The sequence below is a fragment of the Misgurnus anguillicaudatus genome, chromosome 15, assembly GCF_027580225.2.
Source record: "Misgurnus anguillicaudatus chromosome 15, ASM2758022v2, whole genome shotgun sequence".
NCBI lineage: Eukaryota > Metazoa > Chordata > Actinopteri > Cypriniformes > Cobitidae > Misgurnus > Misgurnus anguillicaudatus.
In genome coordinates this window covers 19,043,543-19,052,289 of record NC_073351.2, presented here as the reverse complement: position 1 = coordinate 19,052,289, position 8,747 = coordinate 19,043,543, and positions in this window count along the sequence as shown.

The window sequence follows — 8,747 nt, the reverse complement described above, 5'->3', positions numbered from 1 at the left end:
AGGGTTAAACCAGTTTTTTTTCCCACCTTAATCCCTCTGCATCTGCCCCTAAACCCCCCGCTCCCCGTCTAGTGGATGGTGCTCCTGCCTATACGGTTAGGAGATTGTTAGATGTGTGTCGCAGGGGCAGAGGTCACCAGTATTTAGTGGACTGGGAGGGCTACGGTCCGGAGGAGAGGTGTTGGGTTCCGGCTCGAGGGATATTGGACCCTGGTCTGATTGAGGATCTTCGTCTGCGACAAGGTGAGCCTCCTTCGGGACCGTCCTGGTGCCGGTCCTGGGGGGGGGGGTCCTGTCACGCCTCCTGGGTGATCGGTTGTGTGGGTGTTTGTGTTTGTTTGTGTTACCTCTGTGGTGAAGGATCCTCACGTGCGCACTGGCTCCTCCCTCTATTTCTCTGATTTGTGTCCAGCTGTGTCTTGTTCCCTCTTGTCTATTTATACCTTTCTGTTTTGTTTTCCGTCACGCGCTCGTTGTTAGATCTCTGTCTCGCCGCCCGTCCAAGTGTTTCTGCCACGCATAGGTTAACATCTCCTTTCTGCTCTCGCCATAGGTTCAGCCTGCCTGTGTTGGATTACGGTCTCTATATTCGGGATCCTTATCCTGTGTTCGGGTTTCTGCTATATGGTTCCCGATTGTGTTTGTCTCCTACTTTTTGGACTGGATGCTTTGCCTTCAAGCGTACGCCAGTCATTTACTGTGACTCTGTGTCTGCGAGGAGGATTATTGTGTGGCTCGGTGTGTTTCACGGACGGCTGAGACAACTGTGACTTTCATAGTGGATTATATTTCCCTGTCTACATCCAAGTGTTTCTTCTACTCTATTAAAACTATACTTGCATTGAGACTCTGACTCTGGGTATTTCCTAACAAGAATGTAATAAATCTGCCATGACAATTAAACTAACTTAGTCTTTGTAATAAAAGCGGGTCATTTTTTTTATTTTATCGCATTAATTTGTAATTTGTAGTCTATGAAGAATAGATCATTAACGCCCCATTTACTGATACATCTCTCACTTGCTATCTTGCTATCTTTTTCTCAGTCTCATTTTAACATTTATGTGAAAAACTTGCAAAACAGATTCCTTTTCATTATCAGGGTGATGTTAATTATTTTGTGTCCGTATGGATAAATTAAATGTAAAAGGGTTAAAATTTCAAAATAAATTTGCAGATTACTTGCATACATTCTCTTTTTTGAGGACCGAGTCTAAAATTTTTGGGTTTATTTCATCTTGAAAGAATATTTGGGGGATAATTGCAAAAATGTCAATGTGGTGTAACCGGTCAGTGTCAGTTGGTGTAACTAGTATTTTTTTAAATTAAAATAGAAATATATTCATTCAAAAATGTTGAATACAATATAATCATCTAGTTTAGTGTAATATAATTTTTTTAACATACATATTTACATAATTTGTCAAAGATTATTTAAAAACAGAGCTGTTTTCAGCATATGTCAGGACAAATATTACAAAAACTTATTAAAACTTGCATTTAGAATAAAATTATATTTTAAAATGTTTTTTTTTTTGATGATGATCATGATGATTACACTTACATGCCGTCAAGGTGGATAAAATATTTAATATTTCTCAGTTTTTGGCACAATTGGTGGTTAGGCTACACCATTTGACATTTTCAGTGCCATTCAGTCTTAACTTTCATAAAAATGGTGCAAATGTACTTTTTTATTGCATGAAATTAACATAAATACACCATGTGCATTGATATAATCTGATGCATACTTTTAAAACAAGTTTAAAAAATAATTTTTTGTCACTGACCCATCACCATGAACATTTCAATACATTGGACTAAGTTTGATTGGTTATTTTCAACCCAGCGATGGCCCAGATAATGTTTGTATTTGACCTAACAATCAACTAATAAAACAACCCAATATAGGTTAAACTACAACTCAATAACCCAGCATTTTTTGTGAGTGTAGATGTGCATGTTCATTTATTTTAATTTGAAATACATTTTAGCAAATGTACAATTGTACACTAGTTTTATTCAATATAATTAATTACACTTAGCCTTGCAATACAAAATCATAATGATTATTAATTTAAGTCTGACCTTTTTGTGCTGGACATTGCAGCATGGATTGTTTGTGATCCTGTCACAGTTTAACTCTTTGCAAAGTAGTTTTTATTGAAGGATGATGTACCTGTTTCTCATTTTAAATGTGCAAAAGGGATAGTTCACCCAATAAAATAAAAAGATCTTCCTTTGTGGTCATCAGAACAAAAAAAATCTATACAGGCTTGTAACAACAGGGGGGTGAGTAAATGATGACAGAATTTTCATTTTTGGGTGAACTGTCCCTTTAAAGACACGGTAGCAAATAAAGCCTAATGTTAAAGAGCTCACATAACACACCATGTTTCTGCTAATCTCATATTAATCTTGAGTACTTACTGTATAGAAGAGTATTAAATCCTTTGAGTTTTTAGTTTTATCAGTTTAATAAAAGACAGATCAGCTGCACCATTTTTTTCATGATAAGCTTGAGCTCCTGGAGGAGTACCACAGGTGGAGCGAGTCTCAAGCAAACAACACACACAAAACATTATCCCACTATTTTTGAATAACTTATGATACTGTGTTTGTGTCATTTACATTATTGGCACTTACATGATGAGAAATAACTTTAAACACCCCTTTAAAGAGAAGATGGTCCTGTATTACAGTACACTGAAAATGTCAAGTGTACTTTGTTTCTTATATGACATTATTCACTGTGAGTACTGACATTAAAATGTCTCCTGTGTTACACCAGTGACTTTATTTGACTTATGCATTCAGCTCAGCCAAATATCACTCGTCTCAACCCAATCACGGCTCAAGAGGGACTTAATAAAAAATCAAACATATCTCATTTGCATCAGAGTGACTGTAAATCTATCATAACCCAGTTTTATTGACTGTCTGATTTAAAGATTTTATTTTCACAGAATGATCTGTACACGATGTAGCTTAGCTGGGTTTTCACGGAAAGGTCACCTGTATCAGTTTTCTGTTTAGGGTTTGAATGCTATATGCAAACAGCATATAAAAACTATGGTAGCAATAAAACCTTTATGAAGTAAAAAATGTGTAAATGCATATCTTATTTATAAAAAAAAGATTTGACTGAATTGAGCCAAAGAAGCATTTGGACACAGCTCTTCTTTCCTGTTCAGACACAGCTCCAGCTTTGTTGGCCTGGATTTCAACTCAGCCCCTCTCTGGCAGAATGTAACAGATATGAGTCATTATAATAATAACAGCCTCTGAGGGGAATGCCCATGCAACATTTGTCATACGCCAAGCCAAAATAAAATTGCAAAATTTCTGTAATATGATTCATTATGGCGGCTCCTGTGCGTGTGGGTGTATGTGAAAGACATTACAGGTTGCTTCGGCTTATCTGCATAGACGGGTCAGGTTTACAGTAATTGCAAAGAGAACGATCATAGTTTGAAACATAGTGACAACAAAAGATTTTCAAGAAAACAGATGTCATGTAGTAAAAAAGGGATTTTTGTTTTACAGTAGCAACTTGTAAAAGGTTGTGTTAATTTTTACACATTGTTTTGTGTTATCCTATTTTACACATTACGTTTAATTTTGTTTTGATTTTGCGTTCAAATAAATAAAAGGGACAAGATGTGTTAAAACAACAAAAAAATTGTTATTCCAAAAATAACAGTGTTGTCCTTAAAGGCAGGGTATCTCATTTGATCCAGAAACATTTTTAGTTATGCTGTAAATTGTTTATCATATTAAAGGGATAATGGTGGTTAATAAACTTTTAATGTTTCACTATTTCCTTTTAAACCTATAAAAAAATGAAGTATACAGATATAGATTGAACTTGACAATCTGACTAATGACAACTCAATTCACAGTGGTTATAGATGATCAAGTCCACTTAACACGGCAATTACTTAAAATGAAAAGGAAAGATGCTTTACGCTCTGTTGCTCTGTGTGAAGAGGGAAACTCTTTTTATCTATATGAAAAATGGGTTTAACAATTACCTAAAAATATGCATGCACAAAATTTTTAATGCATCTATAAACATTAAAGATTTCACTCAATTGCAGATCAAAGCAATAACGATACCAGCATCATTAAAAGCTATCTATCTGTACACCTGAAGATTAGGCAGGAGCACAAGCTTCCTTTAAGAGTTATACATGCTACTATTTCTTTGTCGCTATGACAACAGAGAGTTCACAGTAAGACCGGGGCTATATAAGTCCTGATGCAGAACTCGAACAAATGCATGGAAAGTTCTTGTAAACATACAAGCAACGTGTCTTCAACCGCACAAAGCATGCATATTTATTTTAAAACATCGATGATGTTTTATTATGACTTCAAATTAAATCAAAACACTCAAGTACCTAAACAATGAACTGCAAACAAACAACATCGAATATTATGTGACGTCACTTTCAAATATTAGCACACTGAAAACTGAAATTGAGATGGAAAGATAATGGATGCTTTAAAGCTATGTGACATATTTACTTTTGTCAAACCATGTAGAGATGAAAAGATTTTGACAGGTAGGCATGTAAACACACACATACACACACTTACAGACTGATTACACGCTGAGATGACGCTGCCAGTACTGACATTTTGAGCAGAAACATGATTTCTCTTTGCTTTTGACATTTCCCAAGGGAAGAGGGTAAAAGCAAAAGGAAAGAGAAAAAGAGCAAAGAAAAGTGAGAAAGGGGGAGACTAGATACTCCAGGGCAAGCGCTGAGTGTTATTAATGACTGGTAGCACAGCTAGTCACGTAACTCGACTCAGGAGAAGCCGGGTGAGTTATGGCTGAAACTCCAGACAATGACAATTACTAAACCTGCTTTCAAAGTAACTCTAATAGAAATCCATTTCACAACAACGTACATCAGAGCCGTAAGGAAGCACCTATAAACAGGACGCTCATGTGAAAAAGATTTTTAATCTCAGAGAGATTTTCCTGGTTAAATAAAGGTAAAATAAAATAAGAAAAAGAATGAGGAGGCCAAGTAGAAGAATCATTTTATTCCCTCACTATTTAAAAAAAAACTAAATGTGCTTATTTTGTTCTAAATGTGAACTTCAAGGCCAGGTTTCACATTCCTGCATTGGACATTTTGTTCAGTAAAAACAGTATTTCCTTCTTTTCCTTTTTCACACTTTCTAAGAGGCAGTGAAGAGGAAATGAGCATCAGATTCTGGGAGTGCAATAATGAGGAGATCTGGCTGTTTTTACACATACTCTAAAAAATATTGAGTTGGGTTAAATCATGGTTGGGTAAATATTAGACAGAACCAAGTTTTGGGTTATTTTATGTTTTTTTACTAAGTGCAAATTCACACTCCACAAGAGCTTAAGACCCCTTGTCCACCAAAGTGTTTGAACGTGTTTGAAAAAGCCAAGCGCATGCCAACTGTGGGCACCTGCCAGCATTTCTTTTGCAGAGCACTTTGGTTGCTATGAGACTTCTGTTTTGTTTATCAGTCGTTGTACGATGTGCCAGTTGGTTGGTGTGGTATTCATCACGCTAAGTGAAAAGTCAAGTGACATTGACGATGTGTGCGTTCTCTCCCAAATTGAACATTTTTCAACTCTCAGTGCACGGACAAAAACGACAAGCGTCTGCAATTAGAGTGGACATGATACACCAGCTGCTGCGTTTTTTTTTTGTTAACGCCATTCCAGCATCTATGGCTATATTCATGGCGAGAACCAGTTAATCCATACACAAGTTAATCCACACACACGTTGGGGATTTTGTCATCTACAATTCACCTAACCTGCATGTTTTTGGCCTATGTGAGCAAACCCCGGAGTAAACACTGGCACAGGATGATAATAATAGCATGAGTAGAAAAAAAGGAACATGAAATTAAAGATTAGTCCATTTTCTTAAAAAAAATGATCCAAATAATTTACTCACCACCATGTCATCCAAAATGTTAATGTCTTACTTTGTTCAGTCAAGAAGAAATTATGTTTTTGAGGAAAACATTCCAGGATTTTTCTCATTTTAATGGACTTTAAACGTTTAAAATTGCAGTTTCAAATGACTAAACGATTCCCAAACGAGCCATAAGGGTATTATCTAGCGAAACGATTGACATTTTTGGCAAGAAAAAGAAAAAATATGCACTTTTAAACCACAACTTCTCTTCTTCCTCCGGTCCTGTGACGCGCCAGCGCGACCTCGCATAATTGCGTAATGCCGTGGAAAAGTCACGTGTTACATATATGAAACGCACATTTGCAGACCATTTTAAACAATAAACTGACACAGAGACATTAATTAGTATCATACGACATACAACAACATCGGAACGGTCCTCTTGTGTGTCTCCACACTTGTAAACACTGGGGCGTGGTTTCGCATACGTCATCTGTGACCTCTTGACGTGATGACGTATTATGTGAGGTCGCGATGGCAGAGGAAGTCCATTAAAATGAGAAAAATCCTGCAAAGTTTTTCTCAAAAAACATAATTTCTTCTCGACTGAACAAAGAAAGACATCAACATTTTGGATGACATGGTGGTGAGTAAATTATCTGATTCAGGATTTTTTTTTAAAAAAAATTGATTAATCTTTTAAGTTAAGAGCATCAGTTACACCTGGTTTGAACAGCTGGATTCATATGGTACAAACCGAACGGGCAAGCTCGGCACAGCAAGTCATGCAGGAAACACTCAACCTCTGAAGTAACAAACAAGCAAAGATTGATTCATTTTTAAATGTGACATTCTCACGCAAAAATGCATTTCTCACGCAAAGCCCACTTCACAGAACAGCAGGAGTGGCACATCTGGACAGACTGTTCATGTCACTCTTATGATAGTGGTTAATAAAGTCAAATAAAATGTCAAAGAGTCAGCTGTAATATCATGACATTCACAGTTTAGTGTTAGTGGAAATTAAGCAACAACAGCCTGCCCCGGACCAGGCTAGTTTCCAAGCAGAAGTTTCCATAGTAACCGGGGTTGAAGTAGTTTAAGTTTGTACTGTAACTGCTGTAGAATTAAATTGATATTATGATATAATGACTCCAGAACAATAATGCATTCTTCAGACCCGTGCCCTCCCGCACGAGTAACTACACTCGTAATTGAACGAACTGTCCGTGCATGGTGCTCTAGTTCAGTAAAGTAGGGGATTGCAGGGTCGGTTTGTAAACATTCTATGCACCGAAGAACACTCGAAAGAAAATTAATAATTTCGTCAGAGTTGGCAATAACACACGAGTGATCACATATGAAAAAGCCTATTGTAAAGAATAACAACAAATACCTCATTTTTAAAACAAGTTTGGAAGGAGAAATACACGCGAAGAATATTTGAGCTCTAACTTCCGGTTGCAATGAAACGACTTCCGGACACACTGAAAATGTTTATACTCTCTCACACACGAGAATGAATGTGCACAGGTACAACTACGTGGGCAATTACATAGTAGGCTATATGCAAAGAGTTTCTATTTAACCACATTTTTTTCATATGCACAGTTTCACTGTGTATCGCAAGCGTCTCAATGTGCATAGCGAGCGTCTCACTGTGTATCGCGAGCGTTTCATTGTGCATCGCGAGCGTCTCAATGTGCATCGCGAGCGTCTCAATGTGCATCGCGAGCGTCTCACTGTGTATCGCAAGCGTCTCACTGTGCATAGCGAGCGTCTCACTGTGTATCGCGAGTGTTTCATTGTGTATCGCGAGCGTCTCGCTGTGTTTCGTCTCAAACGGCCTCCCATACTTATGACACACAGACGCACGCTGAGAGATGTTAAGTGTTTGGAGTTCAGCGTGAATCATGGCAAGGATTAAAAACTTTCTCACACACCTGCGCGCACACATACAGAAGCAGAGCCATCACTCAACATATCCAGTCTTACTTCTGTAGGTCACCAATTAAACCTGACCCACAAAAGCTGTTGGCCTGGCAACAGGGCTGCATAAAAAACTGTGACACATGTAGATAGGTATATAAACAGGTCGCATCTAAGTCTTGAAAACCTATTTACAATGTGAGCTGTGCTTATTTTTGATACTTAAAGGCGGGGTGCATGATCTCTGAAAGCCTGAATGTTGATATTTGAAATCACCTAAACAAACACACCCCTACCCCAATAGAATCTGGACCTTCTTTCGCCACACACATACGCAACCCATGCAACAATAGGTGTGTTCGACTTCACGCAGCGCTGCACAGACCGATCGCCAGATGACTTGAAGCAGTGCATTCCGGTTAGTAATTTTGTCTGATTTGAGCTGGCGCTGCAGGCACGTGACTGTGTCACATGGTTTTAAAGAACCGCGAGAGCGATTCGAGATCAGCCTCCTGAGTCAGCCAGCGCATTTCCCGAAGAGGAGCTGCACGGGCTGTAATGACCACACAGCTGTTTCACGATTGGTCGTGTTTCGTGTTTATTTTCGTGTTTATTTTCATGCCCTCAGTTTCACGAATGCTCACAAATCTGTATTTTTATGACAGTTAAAGCTCTTTTCATGTAGTGGCGATGTTATATTGTGTCATGTTCATCAAAATAAAATGGGTAAAAAACGTAGACCCCACTACATTGGTATTTAAATAATATATGCGTATGTTAAACTTTATTCCTGTAAAAACAAATGCTGTAAGCCTCTTCAGTTTCCCTCATGCTCATACACGGACATTCAAAACAGTTTAATTCACTTTTTATGTTATTTACATCTTACAAATCATG